General features: G+C 46.4%; 1 long non-coding RNA gene across 1 annotated transcript in view; it reads right to left on the bottom strand.

Moving 5' to 3' along the window:
• LOC144152159 (uncharacterized) overlaps positions 1–27,968 on the bottom strand; it is a 58,839-nt gene that overhangs the window by 10,121 nt on the left and 20,750 nt on the right. The window contains exons 3-4 of the long non-coding RNA XR_013319077.1: positions 21,416–21,483; positions 9,459–9,542 (exon numbers count right to left, since the gene is read on the bottom strand). This is a non-coding gene — a long non-coding RNA (uncharacterized LOC144152159). The remainder of the gene's footprint in view (positions 1–9,458; positions 9,543–21,415; positions 21,484–27,968) is intronic.

The raw sequence follows: 27,968 nt of genomic DNA, 5'->3' as shown, positions 1-27,968 counted from the left end.
CCGCTACCGGCCGCCGTAGCGTTAGCGGGCGGAGCCCGGTATGCTAAATCTCTCTAGGCACACAATCCCGAACGCTCGAAAAATGTGACAGTGCGAGGTAGGGATGCCCCGACTGCGCACGTTCTTTTTTTTTCAGCTGCGTACGTTCCCTGGCTTGCCAAAAAATAGTTTTTTTTTTCTCTCTCTCTGGGTCTGTCCTCCCCCGATATCGTCTCGGGAAAGGGAAGAGGGAACGAAGGCGCTGACGGGCTCCTCCTTCTTTTGCATTTTGCTGCTGTTGCTGCTGTTTGGCGAGTTGCCCCGCACCTTTCAGAGATCACTGTTTCTCTCGGAGATGACCATCGCGAGCGCTTTGTTGGAGTCCGTTCAGAGAGCCTTGGAATTGTTACCTTCAAAGTTATTGTGGTACGTGCGCGCTGCTCTTCTTTTGCGTGCGTGTTGTGCATGGTGGGCGAAGGCGCAGCGTACTGCTGGAATTTTCTAGTTGTGCAGCCTCGAGAAGATCGAGACCAGCGTCTTTAATTTCATTTCCAGGACGAAGAAGCAGGCCAAGATAAGCGATTTTTTTTTCACGGAATTAAAGCGTCCTGTTGCGTCATGAGTGCGGAATTAGTTGTTATTCTTGAATGTGGCGATCGGTAAGTGATCGTCCGCCATAGGTGAGGTCTCAGAGCCCATATTTTTATATCGAATTTTTCATATATCGAACTATTTTGCGATCCCCTTGGAGTTCGATATATCCGTGTTCGACTGTATCTTAAATGCTTCCCCCCAAAAGTAAGAAAACAAGATCGAAAAGCGCGAAAACCATGAATAATGGAAAGAGTGTTGAAAAGAAATTTGAAAAAAAAACTTTTTCAAAGATTTGTTTAAACAAAATATCCACCCGATTTACAGAGATTTAAACAACGTCGAAACAAGTTAAATAGCATCCTTCGTGATGCCGAACAACGATATCTGTATGATCTCTTAAATTCTGAAGTACTGAAAAGGACTGATCTCGTATGGAAAAGGTTAAACGCTATACTTGGCCGAACGGCGCCTAATGAATCAGTATCCGTAATTACTTCTAATGGTGTCGACCTAGAAGGGAAAGAATTAGCTGATGCCTTCAGTAGTGTTCTGTTTCAGTAGCAAACAGTAATTATAACCCCAGGTCTGCTGAGTATTTAAACCCATTGATAACACCCACTTCTGCGCATGAAATATCAAGCATTATTAGGGGCGAAGCTCATCTTACTCGGGCCCTGTCCCATCCCTCGTTGCTGGTGTACACTGCACCACGATGATGATTGTGGCAGGATCCCCCTAGGGATTGGCCAACCAAAAAATGGCCGAAGAGGTGAATACGTTCAACGCGTTCGTTGCTACCCAACAAGGAGGAGAGGAAGAAGAAGAGGTTGTTGTTCTTCGCCTGCGAGCTCAAGACACGTACCGGGGGTACGCAAAACAAGATGCTGTGCAGAAGGTGACGGCCAAGGTGGCTAAAATGTCACACACCGAATTCGCCAACTTACCCATGGAGATCCTCATCGTCCCAGACAAGCCCTACATAATCACCACAAACATCGACGTCGTGGTCGAGTCCCCCAGCAGAACCGACTGCAGGGCAGTGCTCGGCCTCGACCTCAAGAGCGCATTTGACAACGTGCTCCACTCCGCCATCCTGGCACAAGTCAACCGACTGGGGCTGGGAGAACGAACGTACAACTACATTCGAGCGTTCCTGTCCCACAGGACGGCATGCATCCACGTCGGTCACCTACAACTAGACGAAAGGGAGCTGGGCAGCGTCGGCACACCGCAAGGGTCCGTAATCTCTCCCTTCCTGTTCAACATCGTCATGATCCCGGTGGCCGAGCGCCTCGCCCGCCTGCCGCACGTCCACCACACGATCTACGCCGACGACATCACGCTCTGGGTGTCGCGCGGCACCAACGGCCACATCGAGGAATCGCTGCAAGAGGCGATCTGTGAAATCGAGGCCTGCCTGAAGAACACGGGCCTCCGGTGCTCCCCGCAAAAGTCGAAGCTGCTTATACTGCCACCCCCCGGCCACCGCAGGAAGGAAGCCGAACGCGAAGCCGGCAACATCACCCTCCGCACCGAGAACGGCACGACCATACCGCACGTCCGCAGCCTCAGAGTGCTCGGCCTCCACATCGACTCGGGCAACACCAACCACACGGCCCTGGACAAATTACTCACGAGGATGGGCATCGCGACCCGTCTCATCAGGAGGATTTCCACACGCCGCGATGGCATGCGAGAGCCCAACCTCCTGCGACTGCTGCAGTCTTTCGTGATGAGCCACGTCTCGTACGTCGGCGCGTTTCACCGATGGCTGCAGCACGAGCGGGACAAGATCAACGCAGCCATCCGCAAGTCCCACAAGACGGCACTGGGACTTCTCCACAGCACAAGCAACCGGGCCCTTGCGTCCCTCGGCGTACACAACACACTGGAAGAGGTGTGCGAAGCCCAGCGCTCCGCGCAGCTCGCCCGTCTCGGTACTACCAAAACGGGTCGCCTGATCCTGCAACGGGCCGGCCTCCGCCCGCTACGGACGGAGCCGCTCTCGGAAGACACCCACGAACACAGGAAGATACCCAACGACATTGCCAGACAACTGGTCGTCGCACCGCTCCCGCGCAACGTCCACCCGGACCGCAACAAGGAGCGAAGGCGAACCAGAGCCCGCGCACTCGCGGAGACGTACGCTACAGACAACACGGCGGTATACGTGGACGTCGCCCAACTCCCGGACAGACCCCACACCTTCGTGGCCGTAGTGATCCGCGCCACGGACGGAAGCATCCTGAACGCCTGCAGCTTCCGCTCCCCCGGCGCCGAGCAAGCAGAAGAGGCTGCCATCGCACTGGCGCTACGAAGCGACCCCGACACCACAACCATCCTGAGCGACTCCCGCTCGGCCATCACCAACTTCGCCAGAAGCAGCATCGGGGAAACGGCAGCCCGCCTGCTCCCCACGCGCAAGTCGACCACAACCAACATCAGATGGTTCCCGGCACACGTCGGACCCATCGCCGGAGGAGCGGCCAACCGCAACGAGACAGCAGACGCCGTCGCACGCGAGCTCGCGCACCGTGCGGCGCCCCCCTGCGCCTCGACCGCGGGAGACGTCGGCCTCCAAGCGGAACCGCTGACCGCATACGGCGACATCCTGTCGTGGTACCGAGAGGGGCGCCGAGCGCTGCCTCCGCCTCACCCGAGGCTGGGCAGACGCGAAGGCGTCCTTCTCCGACAACTACAGACCCGCACGGTGCTCACGCCGGCCCTCGCCCGACACGTGTGCCCCGGATACTATGTGCAAGTGCAGTGCAGTGTTTGTGCGCGTGAACCAGCAACTCTAGCCCACATCATGTGGGGCTGTGAAGTGCAGCAAGACGGTGCCGAGCCAGACTCACTACCGCCAGACATTGTGGACTACATCAGCTCGCCCGACTCTGCGGCGCAGCTGCTCGCCATCCAGCGGCTCGAGGACGCCCTGGCCCGGCAAGAGCGAACGGGGGACCCTCCCGCGGGAGAGGACTCACCTAGTAGCCGACGTCGCGACGCAGGCCCACCCTCGAGGTCTACATAGCCACGAGCTAGATAGGGTGCGGAGAAGCCCTGCGTGGCCTGATCCGCACCCGCACGCCGGATATTCTCAATAAAGTCTTGTTCTCTCTCTCTCTCTGGACGGGCTTGTCAACGGAGCAGTGGGAAGTCTCAAGCTTTGCGAGTGATGAGTGGTGGTCTTGACGCGGCGGCGCCCTGTTTCGATCCCACGACTCTCTGGCCGTGACAGGGGGTACGTGGCGCTCTTCCCACTGCGCTAAAAACCGAGACGCGAGCATGGCTACGATAGCGCCTTATGTCCTTCACTCATTTAGATGGTGCGCGCCGTCAAGATACCTATAACAATGTTTCACGGTTTCCCCGATAAGCATTTTAGCTTCGCCCCCCTCATCATCATTCACCTCGTGGAGATGGAAGGATTTTTATGTCTACTAAAAATGGCAAATGTTCTGACATTAGCGGCATACAAATTCAGCCAGTTAAATATGTCATAAATATAATCTCTCCAAGTCTTAAACCTATAGCGAACCGCATTTTTGCAGAAGTCGGTTTTCGTAAGAAACTGCAATTAGGCAAAGTTGCCGTAATATTTAAGGATGGCGACACTAACAGTTTCACAAACTACCATCCTATTGCCATTCTACCGTTTTTTTTAAGTGTGTTGAGAAGCTTATACTCATCCGCAACACCAATTTTTCAGATAAACACAACCTCATTACAGAGTGCCAATTTGGTTTTAGAAAGGGATGTTGAACAGAGACAGCACTGTTGACTCAGAAAGACTATATTTTGGAATCATTTGAAAAAGAATATTACACATTAGGTGTATTTGTCTACTATTGTAAAGCTTTAGATTGCGTTAAGCACACGGTTTTACTTGAAAAGTTGGAGTGCTACGGTTTCAGAGGAATATTTCAAAAACTAATTGAATCTTACTTTGCGCATCGCTGTCAACAGGTGACAATAACGTTGTTGCTTCTGGATTAACGCCTGTAAACACAGCAGTGCCGCAGGGCAGTATATTGGGTCCATTGCTTTTTATTTTTATATCAACGATGTTGTTATTACTGATGTAAAAACCAAATTTATCATTTATGCGGACATAAGCCTCTTTCTTACAGGAAAACCCCTTTGCAACCTTATAGAAACCGGTAATGCGCTGCTAAATAAATTGGATGCTTGGAGTAAAGCCAATTCCTTGACCATAAATGAAAAGAAAACGAAGGCTGTTCTGTTCCGTGCCATGAGAAAACCTGCTGAGATAGATGTCGAGCAGAGACTTAGGTCAAAAATGGTTGAGTTTGTTTGGGTAACAAAAAGTCTTGGGGTACTTCTAGAAAAGCACATGTCTTGGAATGATCAACTAGAAGCTGTTTTGAACAAACTGTCTAAAGCAGTAGGTATCATGTGAAAATTCAGATTTTATCTAACCTCAAAAAATAAAACTGTTACTTTATAACTCCCTTTCTTACCATGCCTATTGTACTCATATTTGGTTTGGGGTACAACGAAAAGCAATATAGAAAAATTGTTAAGAATACACAAGAAAGCCGTTTGTACAGTGCAGCACACGCGATAACCGTGACCGACAACAAAAGAAAGGAACTAAGCTCGGCAACTATCCCGACTGAAAACATTGACTCCGCAGAAGAAGCAGCGATTGCTCTCGCTACTACGACGAACAAGCAAGGCCAAGCTCGGATGATCATAATCACAGATTCCCATACATCCTGCAGAAATTTTCAGAAGTGTCTCATCTCCACACTATAGCGCTTAATATACTCCTGAAGCTAAAGCATCAAAAAGAAGATGATGTACCGGACATATACATCATGTCGACACCGGGGCACGAGTTTCTAGAGGGTAATATGGCGGCTGATGCCGCTGCCCGAGATCATTCCCACCGGGCAACAACCCCCATCACAGAAGCTCAAGCTACTCCCCCGCCGAAGTTCCCACCTATCCCACGACGCACCAGGGACATATTGGAACATTACAGATAGAGCAGACGCAAACATCCACCTCCTCATCCACAACTCACCAAAGAAGAAGCGACGCAGTTAAGAAGACTCCGAACCAACTCTTTCCCGCACGCCTCACAGTTGCACATATATTCATGCCAGCCTGTACAGTTACTACTGCCAATTCTCCGGCACCCCCAACACTCTCTACCACATGGTGTGGGAGTTCAAGGGTGTGAAGGAGCTCCCAGAGGTCCTGGCGCCATGGACGGAGCAGTGGGAGGCCCTGCTGTCCAGCGAGGTCCTGGATGACCAGCGCGGCCTGGTGATCCGGGCCAGACAAGCAGCTGAGGGCCATGACATCCTGGACTAGGGACGCCACCCACCATGGATGGTCAACGCTACTACACTGAATATCATCCAGCTCTCAATCTTCCTTTTATAGGAATCAATAAACGTTTATTCCTCCTCCTCTTCCTCCTGTGAGTGTGTGTTCACGCTTTCACTAGGTGTCCGTAATTACTCTGGTCTCCCCCACCCTTTTCTCCTTACCCATCATTTTCCACGTAAGAAACGGGCAGGAAACGAGCCCCTCCTTAGTCCCTCACTTTCTTGCTTTGCCGTGGTGACTCCAGTGCCATGGAATGCCTTCCTCTTATCCTATAGCCTCGCCTGCCTTGATTACGCCACCATTTCCCCTTTGTTCTCCGGCACCACTCCAACGCTTCCCCCCGCCTTGCGTTCTGGGGCTTCGCATATTTCTGTGTCGCGTAGAGCCTACGTTTTGCTTGATACATCTTCTTGCCCCGCCCACACCTGACATGTATTTCAACCCAACTGATCTGCACTATTTGTATCTTTGAAAAGGACCCGTCCCCGGTCAAAAGCTTAGAATAAATGTTGTTCTGTTTTTCAGTTTGACTTCTCTATCCTACAGCTAACCTCACAGCCAGGACCCTTTTCTCTTACCTATATATATATTTACATATACCGTACACTCTCGATAAACGGAACTTCAAGGGACCGGAAAAATTAGTTTCGTTTAGCAGGAGTTCCTTTTGCTGAGAGAGATGTTCTAAAGTGCGAATTTATGTGCGTACACACTTCTAAGGGCATTTCATGGAACCCTAACCACTAGAAAGAGACTGTAGCTGATAGTTTTCAGAAAGCAAGAAACTACAAGAAGCGTAGGCACAGCATTCACAAAGTTGATTTGGCAACAATGAGTCGCTGTGCACTACAAAAAGCGTCAATCATTTTTGTTTCAGTCCTTGCAACTGCATCTTCACGGAGACTAGAGGCCTCAACTTCGCGAGTGCTTACGAGCCCCCGAATTTAGAAGACGGCAACGTGGTAATGAAGGACGAATACCACAACGATGGCACGAACAAGGCGACAGAAGGTAAGCCCTGTAGCCTCGGCGTCTAGAATCGAGACCGAACGACTGGAACAAGAACTGCGATGTTGCATTCGTTGCGCTAACACGGCTAACCACTTACGAGACGAGGCTTACGAGGCCAACAAGGCTAAAAAAGCATGGAGGAAGAAAAAAAACAAGAAGAAAACAGCCGGAACCGTAAAAAGCTGATTCTCATGCCAGTGGATTTCACAAGAAGTTCTATTTCTGGTTCCGTTTACACGGTGATGCGGAAATTTTAGTTCCGATTACCGGGAGTTTTTTAAGTGCGACTGCACCTCTCAAGCGAGACTGAACCGTCCGCCGCCGTCCGCATAGCAACAGCTGCGGGTGCGCGCACTCCTCGTCTTCCTTGGCAACGGGGGGAGATGGGCGCGCGCTGCCTGGCCGCTGACATGGCACATACCCACGTGGGGGATTGGCCAGGAATCTCCTCTTCTTCCTTGGCAACGGGGGGAGATGGGCGCGCGCTGCCTGGCCGCTGACATGGCACATACCCACGTGGGGGATTGGCCAGGAATCGGGCGTGAGAAGGGCTAATGCACCCGCTTAAAGGAGTACTGACACGAAATTTCAAAGCTGAGATCCGCTCTAGCAATCAAGTACAACGACAACACAAATAGGTGTCTGTGAATAAATGCATCTTTCTTTCTTTGTAGTTGTGTGTGTGTGTGTGATCGCGAACATTAACGAACCGCGCAAATTCAACTCGTGCATTCGCACTTTCACATTCTTCCCCTCGGGGAAATGCGGGGAATTTTTTTACGTTATCTGAATACAAAACCAACCAAATTCCAGGCAACTGTTCCGTTTAAGCGGCAATTTCGTTTAAGTGATTTCCGTTTATCGAGATTCTACTGTATATTGGTGTGTGTGTGTACGTATGTGTAGTTTTCAGATTTTCAGATACAACTGCTGGAAATGAATGTAGTGTTTTTCTACTCGCTTGCCCTTCTTTTCACAGCACTTTCTTTCTTTGCCAATGTTTACTTTATCATGCCTTGTCCAATCAAAAGAATTCTGGCACACCTTCTGAGGATTTTGTCATAATGATGAATTATTTTTTGCAAAATAATGTAATCAAAAGAAATTCGTATACGCATTTTGGACGAAAACATGTTAAACAAAATATGTTGCGCAAATGAACTCCGACTACAAAAAAAATTTTTAAAGTATTTGGCGGAATGTTCGGTTGTCACATTGATTGTTGATGGATTGTGGATTGTGGACATTGAAGCTACACTTTATCTATGAGGTGCGCTGTGCGAAGAGGATCTGGACAAATAAAGAGCAAATTTCGGCTAGTTGGTTTGCCACTATGAAATCCATCGTAGTATAGAACATCAGCACAGGGAGAGAGCTACTGAAGAGAGAAAACACAGGTGTGAACTACGACTCTGTTTATGCCACAGAAACACAAAAAACGCCTAAACGCACATGATACACCAGAATATAATCGTAACAACAAAGTTAAAAACAAGAAAAACAGTACCGCAAAGGTCACAAGTGCTCATTTGCAACGTCAGTGTGCTGGGCGTGTATTGTTATGAGCAAGTGTGGCGTTCGCGGCACTGTTTTATTGACTTTTTACTGTTTTTTTTCTATGAGTATTTTTTCATGCATCATGGCTTACCGTGATACATTAAAATACAAACAACGCGGCGCGTGGCTTTGATTACATTCCCCGCACTCTGGAGACGAGCCAGGTATGCCCAGTGCGAACAAGTTACGACAGTTCGTGTCCAGCATTTGTATAGGAAGACTTTAATTCGAGCAGTTTCGTTTGTCTTCTCGCCGCGTCGGGCACCCGCTCACGCACTCGTAACTGATTCTACTGCTGATACGCGGCCCATGGCCTAGATACGCGGCATGTACTGACAGCAACGCGCTCCGTTGTTCGTGTTTCAATGTTTCATGGTAGTGCAGAAAGTCATCTTTGGTGCTTCTGTGACATCCACTGAGCTGAACGTTTAGCGGGTGTTTCTTTTCTTAGTTATCTCTGGCGCCATGCTAATGTTTTCTAGTGCGATGAAATTCCTAACAAGGCTCTGGACTAATCTTTACGAGCGGATTTTGAACGTGCGTGTAAATGTCGACACAAGGGCGCTTTCGTTTTGCGCCTTCACAAGAGAAGTAGCCACCCTGGCCGGTACCAAATCGTGCCCTTAGTCTCAGCAGGAGAACAGCGTAGCCACTGAGCCACCGCGGCGCTATTCGCATTGATTTTATCATTGAAGGTTCCATGTCAATAAACAGTATACACTCAGCGGAAGAACACCCATAAGGTTGTAAAATCTCACAAAATATACAGTCAAATGTTGGGAAGATCGACTTTTTAAAACTTCTTTCCTAAACTAGGAGATAACTTGAAGTAGTATAGTTTGCTTGGAAAGTTGACGTCAATACAATGATACTGAATGAAACAGTTGGTCTTTTTGAGGGATCTGCAGGAGAATTAAGCCCAGAAACTGCGCGGAAGCATAAAAATTGGTACTTACGTGACATTCGCGGTGAAATAACGAAAATAGCACAGCCGCTATGTTGGTTCGAGTAAAGTAGAGTATAGTGGATGCCTGCACTTGCTGTAAAATAGCGGTACATCGAAAATTATAGCACTCATATAAGAACTTTTCTTCATTCAGGAAAAAATGTTTAGGCTACAGATAGTTTTTGGTTTGAAGGCTGCACGAATGTTAGTTTTTAGAGCCAAGGCTTGGACAGCAGGCGGGAAGAAGAAATACGAAAATAGGTCCGGAGCAATGGCATGCTTACCTGTGTATTTTTTTGCGAGTTTGTCTAGGTGATCCTAATGTTCATTAAGTACTCCAAATAAATTGTTTAGCTATTATCAAAACAAAGTCTGTGGCGTCTAAAAGACGCTTAAAATTAAGGAGGCATATATTTTTACAAATGTGTAAACTTATGTTCACAGTTGATAGCTGGTTTGGTCTTTATTGCCTGCACCGATAAGTTTCAATAGTAACTGCTCATTAGGATCATACAAGAAAGTTTTCTATTTATTTTCGAATGGATTCTTTGGGCAGTTCCCAGAGCACGAGGCATGTAATATCGTATACCTTAGAAAATAGATAATTGGCGCAGGTACAATTTTTTCCCGTAAGGTAGTGTAATAAATATTACCGGTAAAAACTATCACACCACCCACATACATGTACTTGAGATGAAAATGAAGTAATTATATGAAAAGTATCCCGGCATCATACAATAGAAAACAAGTTTATAACCCTGACAAAACAATCAGCGACAGGAAAGAATATAGGCTAGCACCAAGTGGGTGATGCCCTGAATACGCCTACCAATTCAAAATTGGCGACGTTAACGTGGGTAATATTTATGTTAGCGAAAATGTACAAATTTTTCAAGAGAAACAACGTCATTAAAAATAGAAGCGCAGTACGAATGTGTACACATACACCTCTCTGAGTCCACGACCACCCTGCTAAAGTTCAAGATTGCCAATTCCCAAGTCGGAAAACAAAATCCACTTCAAATCAGCCAAAGTCCAAAGCCAACGCCAGCGCTATGCACCCAAATAAAAAAGCGGTGCCCTGATTGACTCTTAGCACCCTCTGCTGCGTCACAGGTCTGACCGCCGCCGTGGTCAGTTGCTTCTCAGCCGCTGGGGACTGAGGGCCGAGGGTTAATTGGCGTATTCATGGGAGGTTGTGGCCGTTACTACACCAGGGTGGCCAATCCTGCTCTGGTGAGGGAGTGCATTGCCGGCAATGGTCGCCGGGGTCAGGCCGCACCCCAAGCCCATTTGTGCAATTCCATCAATACGCGGATTTTTTTTTAATCCGGTGGGAATTGTCCGGCACTGGGATTCGAACCACGGTCCTTCTGCACGCGAGGCGCGTGTTCTACCTCTACGCCATCGCTGCATCGCTCTTCCATAAGTATGCCTACACAAATAAACAATTGTCACTTCAATTCGATATACCTTCCGTTACATCTCGGAGTCTCCGTGATAACTTATTTTTCACGGGATTATATATAGGTCAACTGCCGCCTTCAACTCATCGGATCTTCCTCGTGTCATACGCTTGTGGAACGACCTCCCGAATGACATTGCATCTCAATCAGACCCCGAAAAAGTCTGAGAACTTCTCCACTGTTTCTTTTTTCATAGAAACTCAAGACTGGTTTTTTACAACTTTTTGTGCCACCTCCTGTACCGTTCCAAAGTGTTTATAATCATTTGTTATTATTCTATTTCCTTACGCTTGCACATTAGGGTCATGTGTCGTTTGGTCACGCAGACCGCGCTCTTTTTTTAAAGCTTCACACATTGTGACCTCTTGCATTTTTGTGCCGTATAACGTCCTTCTAGGTGCGTAATTACACTCTATTTTTTGTCGGCTGAGCTTTCGAAATGGGAACAATTGCTTTGTATGCTCTCCTATAGATTAATTTTGGCTGCGTGTGTACAAGACGTTTTATACTGAGTTACATTCCGTATACCTGTATTTGTTACCACCTGCCATGTTCCCATTTGCTACTTCAACTTTCCTTTTGGGTACGTTATTTTCTTTTTCTCGTTACTGACATTTAACGCGTTACATCTTGGTCCCCTTTTTGTGCATTAAATATTTGATGTTATCTGACAATTCTGTCTCGACACCTACTCTATGTTACCACCCTTACTCCATGCCCTGCAATAGGGTCTTGTAAAGTATTTAAAAGAAAAACAAATAAATAAATGCATATTAAACATATGCAGGATGGAAAAAGTGGAATTGTGAGTCCCCTGCTGGCAATCCGATTAGTGATAATAGCGGGAAATAGCGTGTACGGAATTACTGTGCAGACACTCAAAGGGCATTAAGCTGTTGGCTGCACAGAGAATGCCTACACGAGTCTGTAAAGTGCTTTCGTCCACAACGAAGAAAGTTAAGGTTAACTAGAACGTCCGAACAGAAGGGCCTGGAAGGGAACCACACAACGACCAAGAGGCACCCGAACTCACGTACCCTGCTCCTCTCAGCTAGGGCTACCGCACGGATCTCCATCCAAAAAAACTTTCAGAACGCCTCCTCGCCCTATGCCTAGGAACATGCTCCTTCCCCGGGCCACTAGGAATCTTAAAGTCAATGAGTGGTAAACTCTGTAGAGGACAAAGCAACACAATTATCTACAAATGTATGTGGTCGAATCTCTTCGGTGGCAACATCACACAAATCTTTGACCAACTCCTCACCTAATGATCATCATGAGCTAATTAGGGGGGCACAATAAGGAGCTGCTGCGTCTGGCGCCCTGAAGTTGAGGTTCCAGGCTTGAGCTCTCTCCTTTCTGTTTACCCGCTGTTTACGAATATTGTTGACAACGACGACAAGCGAGTGAATGAAGTTTTGACTTGTGATCATGGCGCCAAGATGATAACGACAAATCAGCGTATCCCGAAATTCATCCCCAAAACAGCGAAATAATCGTCTTCATCATAACTAATTGCACGCTAGTTACTGGCCCTCGCTGCTCGTGCCCATCTGGTGCGAACCGTTTTTCCTCACTGTTTCTGGCGTATTAGACCACGAGTAAAGTCTGTCAACATAACACCTGCGTTCCATGTCCGTCTGCGTGAATATAGCAATATTCACGCCGAAGGACACTCAAATTTACGCATAATGGTAAAAAAAAAATTACACCAATCTCCCCGAAGGGAACCATGAGTACGATGCGGAGCGTCATGGGAGTTCCGTTTGCGTTTCCATTATGTTTGTTAGCCAAATTTGGTGGAAATGTAGTGAACCCCGTAATGCTCATATATCCTACTCATGGTTCCCTTCAGGGAGATGGGTGTAATTTTTCTTATTGTATGCGTATATACGCGAGTGATACGAGATTGAAGTGGTATCTAAAAATCTTTGTTTAGGTTTGCACATCTTCTTACTTTGAGTATGACGGCCATATGGTCGCTGAAGTGCACAGCCAGTGGATGTCGTAGCAGCGGTTGTATGTAGTCGTCGCCGTTGCAGTTGGTAAAGACGAGATCGATACACGTTCCGTGGATTGTAATTGGGTGTAATTGCTGTTAGTGTTTGCGCTGATGCTCTCCCTTAATTGCCTCAGCACACTCACTGACGGGGCTGTCGCTTCCATCCTACTTCATCGGAAGAATCACGGAGTCAAGCGCAAGCACAACCGGAGTTGTTGTTGTTGTTGTAGTTCCTCTTCTATGGCACGTACCCAAGTGGGGGATTGGCCAAGAAACGGTGTGTGTGGACGCCGGACCACCGCCCACGCCGCGGAACATACCCCCGAGTATAAGACGTGGGAGATAGGTCAAGAAACGGTGGTGTGCGGACGCCAGACCACCGCCGACGCCGCGGGACATACCCCCGAGCATAAGACGCTCCGCATCTAAAAAACGCTGATCCATAACAATTCTGATTCGTGTGAAAATCTATCAAGGTGATTCGACATATTTAAAGCACAGAGAGAATTTACCAATACAAGAAAATAATGCTGTAAAGTGCTTTCCTCCAATAGCTCGGTATTAGGCTTCGGCAGCCTTATCGGGTTCGCTTCCTATTTCGGGGGTTTTGTTCACAATTTTGCTGTTCTTGTTGCGGCCCAGCACAAAATCTTCCCACCGCTGCACATTTAAAAGCTGTGAGGATTGCGAAGCAGCCTTCCCAGTGCTCAAGCACACCCTCACATCTGTGCCAGCACTCAACGTTTCACAAAACGGCAGCCACTACGCTACACACGGACGCCAATCGTCGAGGTATTGGTGCCGTGCTGTCACAGTACAGTACTCTCTGGAAGACGCTGCGGCTTACGGAAGTGGTTCATTGTCACCTGTGAAACCAAACTAGTCAATAACTATGCAAGAGTGTTTGCGGTTCTCTGGTCAGTGCAGACATTTTCCCATGTCTGTGTGGACGCCTCTTTACGGTGGTCACTGATCATCATGCCTTCTGCTGGCGCTCATCACTCAAGAACCTAAATGAACGGTTTCGTCGCTGGACTTTGCCATTTTAGTGTGACATACAAGATTTCAGCGTGACATACAATTACCGAATGAAACACACCTGAAGCTGACGATATCTGCATCAGGGCTTCAGGTAAGAACCGGATAAAGATACGAGCAAAAGTACAGCAGGCTCTGTGTGGCATAGAAAAATACTTCAGTAACTGCGCGCTGATTTTGTCTTCTGAGAAGTGCACTGCCATGGCATTCACCAAACGTGATGCATCTAGATACCTACTGGAAATAAATGCCGCAATCGCAAATTCTTAGGGATTACGATTTACCATTCGCTAACCTGGGGTCCTTAATAAGACGACTGAAACAGCAATTCCTTTCGTTCTATTATGTTTTGCGGATGATAACAGCAAGCACCTCCTGTGTCAGGGCAGTGTCAACACTCTTGCGGCTCTAGAAAGCGCTCTTTGTAGGACTCTTTCAATACAGCCTTCCTCTTCACACGCTCTTTCCTGGACAGACTTCACGGTTCTGAAAAGCTTGCAAGCTTAAACACTTTGAACATGCCTGGGCCTTCCGCAATGCCCCCCCACCATAGGAACCTTATGTGAGGCAAGGTGCCTTTCTTCAACCACTCTCCGTTCACAAGAATTGCTCCGTACTGGCCTTCGAAATGCTTCCCGATGCTTTGCTCATCCACTGGCTGCTGTGTCTGCATCTTGTATGGAGCACATCTTGCCGCCTAGTTACCTTCGAGCAAAGCTGCCTGCTGCTCCACCGTGGTTGCACGCAGCTTGGGCCGTGTGCACCACTGTGCCTCGATAGACAAAATGTTGTCTATGCCCGGAGCGGTCTTGACATGTTTTTCCTAGAGCATATTCACATATTTTGTCCTGGATCATATCCACACCCGTTATCCAGACCACATCCAAGTGTACACGGATAGAACTGTGACTTCGGCCTCTTCGGCAATCGGCGTATAGAGTCTATAAGCGGGATGGCCCGTTAAAAAAAGCTAAACCACAGAACACCCTCCGCCCCCACTGACACAGCAGCTGTCAGAGCAGCACTCCTTTAGATAAGGGGAAGGCCTGCCCGGTGGTGGGTAATTCTTTCCGATTCCTGGGCAGCCTTACAACCAATAAATTTGCGGCCAGATTGTATCAACCAACTTTTCTGGGATATGAAGGAAATATACCCAAGTGGAGTGCATGAAGGACACGAAATTTGCCTTCAGTGGATACCAGTTCATTCTGGTATAACGGGTAACATCGCCTCTGATTGGCCCGGCAGTGAAGCTTACGACCTGAAGTACACCGCTGTAGTCCTGTTTTCAGACGAGGATAGCAAAGCAGGTGCATTTTACCTAGGATGGAAACTTTAGCTGCCAGCTTGGCAGGATACTCTGCGAAGCATGCGTCTCTCCATGTTATACACCCTAATTGCGATTTATGGCATCCATGGCGTCTGGCCAAGCGCAGTAAAGTTGTGCTTCACCGGTTGCGACTTAACGTTGCATACACCCGAAGCTTCTTGTTAAGGCTGGACTGGGTAGAGTCGCCATTGTGTACAGTGTGCTCTACTACTGACAACATTCGGCACAATTTAAGCCACTGTCTGCGATATGCTACTCAACAGGCAACATCATAGAAAGAACTTGTTCGACTCCGACGTGAAGGTGCTGTAAAATTCTCACACATCCTGGGACCCTGGCGAAATCATAACAAAGGAGAGCTAGGAACAAAATCTCTGCGTACTTTTCTTGCACAAACAGGGCTAAATGAGGTCCTATAAAACTACTTCACATATATATTCTATATAACTGTACATCTACCCTCCCCTCCTTTTTATTTTCTTTTTCTACCTATCAAGTTTCCCCGGTCATTTCTCTGTATACAGCCCGATCTGGAGTAGCAGGCTATACCGTTAGTTGGGCTGATCTCTTCCGCTTTCATTAAAGGTTTTCTCTCTCTTGCTGCAAAAGTTTTGACTTTTTGATGATGTTCAATACCTTTAAAACCACGGCGCTGCCGGTGCCAGTGGGTTTATCGCGTTTCGCATTTTCTTAAACAGCACATTTTGGAAGTTTTTTATAACGGCGCCATGGCCGGACATTTAGGCTTACACAAGACCTACCACAATATAAAACTCGTTTCTCCTACCCTTGCATTTCCCCCTGTCTTGAAATACGTCACCTCCAGCTCGCTCTCTCAGCCCTGTAAACGGCCAACAGTTGTGAAACTGTGTTAGTAACGAAGTTGAATAACGAAGTCGATGCTGTTGTCACACACCTTACAACTGGCCACGAACACATCATTTTGCGTGCTTATTACACATTTCTTAAATGCCAATCCAACAGGATTGTTTCGTTTATATTCTAGTCGTCTTCATCCGGCATCCGAACACCCCGATACTTGCTGGATTCGATTTGAATATCCTCATCTCCAATCCTCAACCCCAAAGCAACAACTGGATGCACATCTATTGCCAATATCATTCACTTTCATAATTTCCGCTCGAGCCTATTCCAACCAGTTCAAAACAAAGGAGTCGGCGTTCAGTAGGCTTAGCAAAACACTATGCCTTTTCTCACATGGGCACCTCCTTGCCTGAACCCAAACTTGAGGGCTTTACCTACACCTCTATTAGTGGGCGTTTTCCCCTCCTACCGCTTTCAATCCCAAAAAAACGTATCTCTCCATAGGCAGTAATGAAACTGAACAGGACAGCTTTATAGCAGATAATCTAATTCGATATGGACTACCATAATTATTCGATGATTTAGCCCTACTTTTGTGCTCCTCTGCTAAATGACCCCTTCAACAAATCATTTTCCTATCAGACACACCGCCACTCGAACCACCAATTTCCAACTTCTGGAATCCCGTACAGAGGGACGGACAGAGACAGAAAAAGAACGAGAGGTAGCTAGGTTAAACGAATACTGAAGAGGTAATCCCCACTTACGCCATGGCTGAATACTCTGAGGCGAAAAAAGAAAAGGTGAAATAATGTGAAACTAATTATTAAGGGGAAGGGCAAGTTTAAACAAAATTGGAGGGGCGTGCCGAAAATCACTAATCCTGGGCCGCAAGGGTTGAGAACCTCGGACATTACGGAGTCAGAAAATTCAACAAAGCCTCTGTCCCCAAGGCCGTGTCATCGTGATTACGCAGACGTTAAAGGAAGTTACCCAGTTCGAAAATGTTTCCTAGTCGTTGTCGTATAAGTGTTCTTTTCATCATTTTCACATTTTGTTATATACTTCTTGCACTAGCAAAAGAGATATCTTATGTTCAGTTGCAAGGACTATCGAACATAAGGCAAGTCCGACCAACCTGCCTTAAACAATACTGCAATTAAAGGCAACGCTTAGGTGTAATCGGTGAAGGACACCCTCAGTTTGTTTTGGTAGGCTACGAAAAAGCTGAAATTTGCACAAGTCAGTCAGATGCAGAGGCAAGGGTCGCATACGAGTGTTCTCCCTAGATGACAGCTGCATTATTCACACCAAAACAGAAATACCCGAGCTCCAGGCTTGTCTTCAATATAAATTACAACATACACGCGTAGTCTGTTTGCGTGTTGCGCAGCTGCATCTGAGGTGACATTTCCAATCATGCCTGTGTGACCTGACAGGCACTGATGTGAGAAGCGTTGTCAGTCTTGTTGTGCAACTATGCGCATGTGTTTTAACGCCAACGAGATCACGATAATGAATCGAGTCGATTTACTTTCCTTGGCTCGATGCAATGCAAACCAAAATATAAGCCACTAACATTTTTTTAAGAGGACTAGCTAACCTCCTGCGGTCATGTAATTTATCCAAGAGAAACAAAACTCCTTCCCGTATTCGGCCTCAAACCACCACAGTATTATGTACTCTCTACTTTATTTCTCTTATGGCACTCCTACCACCCTCTGGATAGACCATAATCACCTTCTCAGCCTTCGATTACGGCACTACAAAAATACTCAGCACTCTAGTTTAACCAGCTCAAAAATGAATGGAATCTGACACAACGTCTATTGCACTGCCACACCGAAAAAGTTTTTGCGGCCATTCAAATTGCATCCAAATGTTGGCACGCGCCATCTTATAATTACCATTGCCTACAGTGCTCTATACTGCAAACGCTACCGCACAGATTTTCGCACACTTCATAGGTTACATCAAGCAACTCAACGGACCTTTCGCGGGCTACCCAAATACTCCGACTTGTTGAACTTGACGCCAATGTCTCTGTCTCTTATCCGTGGATGCTATTACTTAAGAGTGAGCCAGACAATCATCCTGAGCACATCAACTAAACCATTCACTCACTAAGTTATTTCACTCATGTCTACTTCTGTCTCCTGCTATTCAAACTCCTTCGCTGTGCGTGTGAATGTCTAGTGGTGAACGACCCCGTACCCCCCACTATACATTGCTTTCGCACCCTGCACTTGCCACATGCTGCTCCTCTCGAAGCCGAACTCTGCGTCACCATGTATGCCGTTGGCTTCCTTAACGATCCGGCCCAGAATGCATAATCTTACCGACTGTTTCAACAAACTCAAAATTGTCAAAACCCCGACCACCACCAACCACTCATTCATAAAATACTTTACCAGATGACCAACTCGAGTCGCAACAATAGTTGCATTCGAATCAACTGGTTGCCTGGCGATTGGGAGTCCTGAACGGGTAGTGAAGCAGCTCACGTCGATGAACAGGAAATTTTGAGGACACAAATTTGCGGTACGCTACGCTCTTACGCTACGCCCCCTGTAGCCTTTTTGTCACCAGCAATTCAAATCATTAGATACAAACGGGACAGGAACTACCTTGAAAACCTTGCCGCAAACTGATTCCTTGCGTCTTTTCCCGAACTCCCCAATATGCCGAAATATGTAGCAATGATTATGGCACCAATACACGTAAACCCTGCAACTTTCAGAAGATCGCACGCCACCCTGTAAACACCAAAATGGCCTGACTGTTTCAACGCTGCGGGATTCGATCTTCACCACCTCATGTGGTGCGGTTCCAAATTCACACATCATCACATATTCACACCTTCTACAAACGACGCCTCAATTTTATAATCCTTCAGACTGAAAGTCCCGCACCTCCATACTCTGCACCAATCGGGTTGACCACCGGGCTTGCATGAGTATTCTGGAGGTGCATGCCAGCTCCAAACGCCGGCCAATGTTTTCTGTTGAGATCCTCTCTTTTTGAACTGATTGTACTTATATTGAATCATTATGGCGACATATTCGAAGACATAAATACAACTTGTTCTCTTTGTACCCCCCTCCCAGAGAACCGAATTTTCACACTACAACCCCTACCTCCATATGTGCCTGCAGCCTTCCCTTCTAATATATGTATTGCTCCCCCTCTTTCTTTATGGACCTCGACGTGCTCTAAAAAACTTTTATTTAGGGATGGGATAATATTGAATTTTAGGTTCAATTCGTAATCGAAGCGAATGGTGATTTGATTGTATGATTTTGAATCGAAATATTCGAAGAGTGTTACACACCACAAATTACAAAGAAAAGTGGGGAAATAGTTACCCGACTAGGAAATAGAACTCACGTAGGCAGAACATTTTGTGAAACTATTACCAGTTGAGTATTCATCCAGAAGTTACATGCACAGCTTTACTTTACTGTTTTCAGAAGTTATCGTGTAAAAATATTAGTTGTTCCACAAGCTCCAGGAGAAGCAGCTCCCGCCGGCTGCTGACAAGATTTTCTGCTGCCGAGAACGGCCTCAATACGTGTTTGCGCGGCAGGAATTCAAGGTTCTTCTGTGCTACCTTGCCGAGCGTTAGCTATAGTCGGCTGATATGGTTCCACTACCACTCCGGAGGGCTTTGAGACTGTGGCAATACAGGATCGCTCAAGTAGCCTGTCATTTGTATGTCACAGCCTATGATGTCAGTAGCCATAATTACTAAATTCTCATTTGTTAAATTCTAAGCAGATACTGAAACATTTGTAAATACGAAAATCATGGTTCCACTTAGACTAGAAGACATATCCAATCATATTCAAAACTGACACGAAGTTACCTCCAGAATACTTTGCGCCACCTAGAACGTCCGCTAAAAGAAGGGCATGCTAGCCACTAGTATGAACGGCCGTCCCTAACCAAAGCGCAAGCTACAGGATACCATTGTGATTTTTGAACAGTGTTCCGATAATTCCGTCGAATCGACAATACAACTACACCGTATTTCAGGTGCTATGACCGCAGCGGTGTTTTCAGTTCCCCCTTTGAACAGAAAGTGTGATTACAGTTGTGAGCTTGTCGAACATCTAGGCCAGGCAAGAACTTGCAACTGATGATGGGAATTTCTGCGTTGGAGGGGTGTTGTGGCTAACATTGGATGACATCTCGGAAGGCTTGACTGAAAAGCTTGGCTTTTTTGGCTGCCTATTGGGGAGCGTCGAATAATTCGAAAATATCGAATACTCCGATTCGGATCAAAGCTAATAGCAAATAGTCAGCAATGCGATCGAATATTCGACAACATCGCATATATGGCCATGCCTACACTTATTGTTATTTTGACTGCAGTAAGAAACACAAAAAATATGGAGAAATGGTTGCCTCAGATTCGTGTGACAGCGCCGCTTCTCCGGCATCTCGCGGACGCTAAATGCTTGAGAGAGCCGCTGTTGCAAGTGGCTCTTCTATCTGCGTCAAGCGTGTGGCCAGTATGCTGCAAGCAATGCCCGTAGCCAGGTTAACAGAAGTTGGTTCAGAGGTATAGACATGCTGTCGCCGATGGCATGCGCGCATGCGTGTTCTTATTCATTCAGTTACCGCCAGTGCAGCTGTGCGGGGCAGCGATACGATTGCGCCGAAGCTCCCGCGTTACAATTGTTACTGGTGGTACCCGTGCATACAATAGCCCTTGTTTGGCTTAAAGGGAAATACCGCTAGTTTTGGGCCTATCGACCTGATGAACAATATCAAACGCATCCTACGTATGCCTGTGAATGCCCGTTAAAATCGCCCTACGCGAAACGGTCGCGTAACGGGGGGTGGGGAAATCTCGGAAGCGTTTTTGCCAACACACCACTGCGTGTATGGGAACGTTTACTTCGTATTTGAAAGATGGTCATTGAACGGATAGCAAAAGTATGCGATATGTCCCCGAAAATGGGGTACCTCGCAATCATTGGGTATACGTTATGAATTTTTCTCTGATAGAAATATTAATTCTGGAAAATTGGGAGGTTCTTTTTTCACGAACTGTTTAGGTCACTTCTTTTCACTTTTTTTTTCACGAACTGTTTAGATCCAGAGAGTTTGAAAAAAAATGCAGCTAGCGTTACAGCTGTTCTCCGTGTAACAATACGTGGAAAGTAAAAACATTTTCCACCTAATACGCGCTCATACGCGAGCAAAGCTGTCAGTATTTTTGTATGCAGGCGGGTAATGTAAAAACAAGGTGTCGTTATGGGTACTGAGTGCGATACACGCCAATTAAAGGCTGTTCTCACCTGGTTTTTTGGAGGCTACAATTTCCGGATCAAAACTCAGCAATTTTCCATAAAGGTACTCCTTGTATCTGAAAAAAGTTTCAAAACTTTTTAAAGTCTTTAAAATGACACACAGGAGGAAATGTGCATGAATCGGGCGAAACAACATACACAATGTAGCAAACCCATTTTTTAAAGCAGCTGTGTAGTGTGTGCTCATCTTGCCACGAACTATCCAAGTAAGTGCAACTGGAGTCGCTGCACAAAAATATTTCTTATTCCGTATTGCGGTGAATTGAAAATAAAAGTTTTTAAACTAGCTCCAAGTTGAACGCTCTATCTGTGCCCTTGGGTTTGTGTGGTCACAAATATTTAAAAACTGAGTTGTTGCTAGGGCGACGACCCGGCAAGGTAGGTACGCACCACATTTTGTAATGCACTACAAAATGATCCTCGGATGATTTCATTTGAATGGGGTTACTTTATTATTATACAATCGTCGGGGCAGCCAATAAAAGGCTATTTTTCTAGCACGAGATGTACAGGATACACAAAATTTAGTTAAAAGGTTCAAGTAAATTTTTTTCCAGCGTTGTCCGCGATAATCCCTAAGTGAGGATACCAAATGCTTCAGATCAAAACTATGCATTTCTTCGGCGGGCAACAAATATAAAACTCACTTCACACATTTACCGCATACACAAAACCAATCTTTAAGACTAATCACTTAGAGCCATTTTTCGTGTAACGCATTGACGTTACTCCGCAGGTGTAACATTTTGTTAAACGGTGAATTAAATAAATATTCTCTTTGCGTCCTGTCATATAGAATCTTTCAAGGAATTCACGTATTTAGATACTATCGAAAGACCAAACCACGCATTTCCCTGCACCTCGGTTATCATACTACAATAACTATCCTTTACAAAACCTAGGACTGACTACGGCGAACTGCGGATTTCTTGGGACATCATTCTGAAATTCAATACCCTCAACCATTAAATAATCTGAAGCAGCTTCGCTGTACAATTTTTGGCATAATGAGTGTTTTATATACGTGTATGTGCGGTATGTAGGTGAATACCCCTTTATACACCTTTTTGTGTAATGATTTTGATTGTGATTAACTATACTTAACTGGTTTGTGTGAACATGTTCTTTTCTATATTTTACAAATATTACTGCTGTGATCACATTGAGTGTACTTTTTGTTTGTATTTTTTGGAGTTACATTTAGCCTCTCCATCTTCTTTGTGAATGGCGAAGACGAAATAACGAGGTTCTTTTGATGCTCGAGCCGAGAGGACGATTTCTACTCGCTACGAAGACCTATGTGCGATACTTGGAGCAGGTGAGGCGTGAGGACGGCCTTTTTTGATGGATATTAGGTTTACGTACAATGTTGACATTACTCCAAGTATTTGCATCAGGACAGAACGACGGTTACATTGCCACTCTTCCGGCAGCATCCTGTTCGGCAAAGGTCTATACAGAACTAGATCCCTCTCGACCAACCGACCCCAGACAAAACCCAATACTTTGACAAAGCGATCTGAGGGGCTAGTTGTTGTGTTGACTTGATGTAATAAAAATCCACATGTAAGAATGGGACAACCGTACTACTTGTGCCGTTTGGGTCCGCCCACTCAAAGCTGGTCAAGAGGGTCCTTCCCTCGCTATGCTTTAAGAATGCCTTGGCGAAATCCTGCCCGCACTCGATGACAACAAGCCTCACGCAGCAGGCGGAGCGGTTATCCAAGCCTGGATACCCTTCACACCTTGTTGTATCGGTTGCCTAAAAAGTGCTGAAAGAGGATAAGCTGTCAGCACGAGGTTCGGTGAGCTTGTCGGGTGCGGTGAATTCCACTCGCAACCAAAAAGTTGCAGTGATCCCGTACATTCACCGGCGCAGCCGTAACTTAAATCACATCGCCAATCGAGCAGGCGCCGATGTTGCATTCTCCGCTCCTAATAAACTATCCAAGCTCGGTCGGCAGGTCAACGGCACAAAAACAAAAAACAAAGTGGGTGAAAAACCAAACATCAGAACAGGTTCGTTGCCTGTACAGAAGGAGTGGTTTATAACATTCCTTTGAAGTGCAAAAAAGTGTACATCGGCGAGACCGACCGATGTATTAACTATAGGCATAGGGAGCACAGGAACAATGTCCTTAATTCTTCGAGGCGTCTTGACATACTTTGCCGTGGTTGTGGATGTTTTTCCTTTAAAAAAAAAACGAAATTGCTTGATAGGAGCCATGACCTCCTCACCCTGGAAATAATCTAGGCAAGGGAAATTGCACGTGCGGGTGACGAGTGTATTAGCATTGCATCAATATCTTTATTTTCTACAGAGATCGCATTTCTACATGACAATTGACCGGTCAGTGGCTGCTTGCGTGTAAAGTTAATATGTGTTTCGTCGGTTTTAGATACTTTGTTGTCTTTATTTTTCTGTTTCTTTGTTCCTTTTTCTTTTTTTTCTGTTTGTTCCCACATGCCGTTAGATGAAGTATATATGCGCGCGGAAATAAACCCAGTCGTTAGTATGCGCTGTGTGTTGTCTCCCTTCGCTTGTCCCGTCCCTACATGCGCATTTTTAGGGGCGAAGCTCCTCTTGCTCGGGCCCTGTCCCGTCCCTCGTTGCTGCTGTATCCGGCACATTATTGATGATTGTGGCAGGTTCCTCTAGGGATTGGCCAACCAAAGATAGGCCGAGGAGTCGAAACGTTCAACGCGTTCGTTGCTACCCAACAAGGAGGAGGGGAAGAAGAAGAGGTTGTCATTCGTCGCCTCCGAGCTCAAGACGCGTACCGGGGGTACGCGACACAAGACGCTCGGCAGAAGGCGACGGCCAAGGTGGCTAAAATGTCACACACCGAATTCGCCAACTTACCCATGGATATTCTCGTCGTCCCAAACAAGCCCTACATAATCACCACAAACATCGACGTTGTCGGCGGGCTTGTCAACTGAGCGTTGGTAAGCTTGACGTGTTGAGTCTTTATATGATGTGCGGGCGAAATTTTTACGATTTTACCGATAAGCATTTTGCTTCGCCCCTCTCATCATCAATCAATTCGTGGAGAGGGTGGGATTTTTTAATTACATCTTGCCAACACTCTGGTTTTGATTCGAAAAACCACACCTCCAAAAAGGGGCGTTCAAGAAAGCGAAAACCCTTTGTAACATAATTTAAATAAAGCACAGATTGGCCACAAGAACCAACCAACCTTAAACATGTTCCCACCTGCCGTCACATGAACCAATACTCTCTCTCATGCAACTCCTAGTACGTTTCCCGCGTACGTTATTGCAACGGACAGGCAAAGACGAGACATCTGCAACCCAATGTCGCTGACCGCGCGGAGTGCTCGAACCATTACGTTAAGCGGGCGGCGCTTGCTCAAAGCCAAAGCCGAATGCGTAGAGCGGTCTTCGCGCGGCTAACATATTACAGCGTCCTCACCTTGCCGACTCGCATTTTTCCGCGCGCGGGCCGGCACAAACAGAGTCGTAAGGTAATCGTTTCCCCACACATAAGGGACGCCGCTGAGCGCCGCCTGACTCGCGGGAAGAGCTCCTTTAACCCCAGGCGAGTATTCCCGAGGCCAATCTCCATAAACAAACAGCACCGACGCCAGCTTCGCAAATCCTCAAAAACTGTACCGCGCACCTTTTCAACACAAAGAGACACCATCCTTTCCCTTCCCGTCAGCTTGTCACGACGAACGACCGAGCCACTTCCCAATAACCCCGGATACATGGACCCGACGAGGGAGGGTCGAGTCGACTGGCGGGTTCAGCTACCTTGACCCCTCACGCGTATACATGAGCTCCATTCGAAGAGTCGAGGCGAGGGGGCCGGGAGATTGCCGGAGAAGGAGCTACCGTATTTTTACGATTCTAGCGTGCTCCTTCTTTTGATAAAAGCTAGCATTAAAGTTTGTGCGCGTGTTACCATCGGGCTCAAAACCGAAAAAGGTTTTAAATCGGCCAGCAATGTTGCCATAGGCACGAGGTCCTCCCAAACTCCAACTTAATCCAATACAAAAATCCGTCAATATCATGTGACTGCATTTCGGCGCACTAATTCCTCAAAGACACATCTTGGTCAGCTGTTAAACATTTTTCTACTACTGCAATTAGCCCGTCAAACGTAGAATTATGAACTTCAAGACACTTGAAATCGCAAACAGCTTCAGTGTCCCCCGCTATAGTTTTATTTACTGCAGGAGCTGGATAAGCAAGTTTACGAAGCACAATTTATTTTTGGCTGCCACAGTTGCACGCGCAAAATAAAATCTCCTTCTAGGTAAGTATTGTAATGTATTTTACACCTGCGCGGTAAAGCCGACGTCCAAATATTTTTGCGGGTTTTCCTGCGCGAACCTACCCGCGCGGTACAATCGGTGGCGCGTTGTAATTGTGCAAATACGGTATTCAGCTCCGCACCGCCCGCCGACTCAGCCCGACGAGCGCGTCAATCCACCCCCTGCCTGCGAGTCGAACGGACTCGCCCCGACGGCTTTTCGACTCACCGCGTCCACTTATACACGAGTGCGTCGAGTCCAAAAAACCTGTTTATTTCAACTCAACGCGGCCTGGTCGGGTGAATGTAAACGGGGCTAATCTCGGCGAGGAAAAATAGCGGCATGCGCGCTGTCCGAGGGAACCCCGCGCCGAAACTGTGTTCACTGCTGCGCACCCATCCGCTGTTCACTGAGACCTCCCGGTCGAGCTGCCCGCATACCAATGCAACAAACGTAGTCGGGCTAAGCACCCCCATCTTTCGGCACAGAAAAGGAAGGAAGACACAGCATGCACTCGGCGGCCCCGAACTTCGCATCGCTGCGGCTGCATGAAAGGAACACAGCATAGCATCTACAAGCGGATGCAACGCCGATACATGAGCCACCGGCGGCTTTCTTTAAATAAATGAGGATCCCGAACTTAATAGTTGGTTGGGAATACCCTTCCCAGTCCATCAATATGGGACCTCCTTGAGATATAATGCTCTAACATTTCTACAGCAACCGTAAACTAACACTGAAACTGAAACTGAACAGCACTATAACTTGGTGGTGACCGTATTCTAATGGCGCCCCCACCGGGACGTTCGCTTCCGAAGGCAGCGGACTTAGTCGCCTTATTAGGCCACAGTACACCGTGCACTACTTATTGCATTCCCTCAGACACATTGCTTCGACATAGGAGATGACAAGTGTTTGCATTGGATATATGCGATTTTTCTTGTTCTATTTTATTGCGTAGCGTTCTTTTCCAAGTGGCACCGTAGCCAGGAAAGTGTAACCCTCTGTATTCTGACAAAAATGCAGATTTTGCGGCAGTAACATCTTTATTCCTTATAGTGGCTTAAACACACCTAATTGGTCTGACAGACTATTAAAACAGCAAAAATAAAAAAGAAATACTTTTTCAGTAAAATGATCTGACAAAATCCAAAATAAGTACCGTATAAATCTCCGCGAAACCTAAGAAAAAACGAAAAAGTCGGCAAAAAACACCATTCAAAATACCAATAAGCAATCGCTAATATGGCCATTTGGGTACCCCGCACTCTCACAAAAATACACATTAGGCGGACGTAACACCTGTAATCATTATAATAGCGTGACTGGAGATAACTTGTCGAACAGAATTTCGAAAAACCAAGTGTGAAAAAAGGAAGAATCAAATTTTTGCAGAATTGATCTAAAAACGAAAAATATTAGCCTCATTCGTGTTCCCCATCCCAAAAAAAATGAAGAATAACCGAAAAGACGCGAAAACAAACTTTTAAGATTCCAATAACAAATAGCAAAAATGGAGAAACTTGAACGCGCTGCATTACTACAAAAATGAACATTTGGAGAAGAACCACCTGTAATCGTTATAGTAGCGTAAATGAAGAAAATTTCTTAGACAGAGTTAAGAAAAACTAAAAATAAGAAAGAAAGTAACAATCAAGTAAAACAAAAAATCCGCATCTTATACACCTCCCGCTAAAACCGAAGAGAAACAAAATGAGTCCGCCAAAAATATTTTTTAAATACGAATAACACAATCACGCAAATGGCGAACCGTGTAGGGCCCTGAATTACCGAAAAAATGCACCTATTGCGAGAGTTACACCTTTAATCGTTTGATTAGCGTAAATGCAGACAACTTGCCGGATTCGATGTTGAAAAAGCAAAAAACAATAAAAATAGAAAAAAACAAATTTTTCACGAAATTAATTTGGCAAAATAAAAAAAAATGTGCCTCATACACAGTACAACGTTATTCTGTAGAGGACAGAAAAGTTAGTGCTGATAATGGTAAATTAGGACGTGAGTAAGAATGGTGGTGACCGGTTGTGTTCTGCCTGTAATCAAATGTAAATACAGTTCTTTTACATTAACGAAGAAGTTGTAGTCGCGACAATATACGTGTCACCGAAAAACCAAAAACAAACAACAAACAAGTGGCAAGCCACACGTGGGGCTGACGTGGGCCAATGGGAGCTGCCCACAAGCTAAGAGCTAGGGAGGCCAGGCGAGAACAAAGAAGATTGCGGGGAGGAGTGGATGGA

Source organism: Haemaphysalis longicornis, unplaced genomic scaffold (assembly GCF_048455015.1).
Source record: "Haemaphysalis longicornis isolate Haplotype H1 unplaced genomic scaffold, Haemaphysalis longicornis Haplotype H1 scaffold_9, whole genome shotgun sequence".
NCBI lineage: Eukaryota > Metazoa > Arthropoda > Arachnida > Ixodida > Ixodidae > Haemaphysalis > Haemaphysalis longicornis.
Note: the sequence above shows the minus strand (reverse complement) of the source record. Positions and strands in the feature narration are given on the sequence as shown.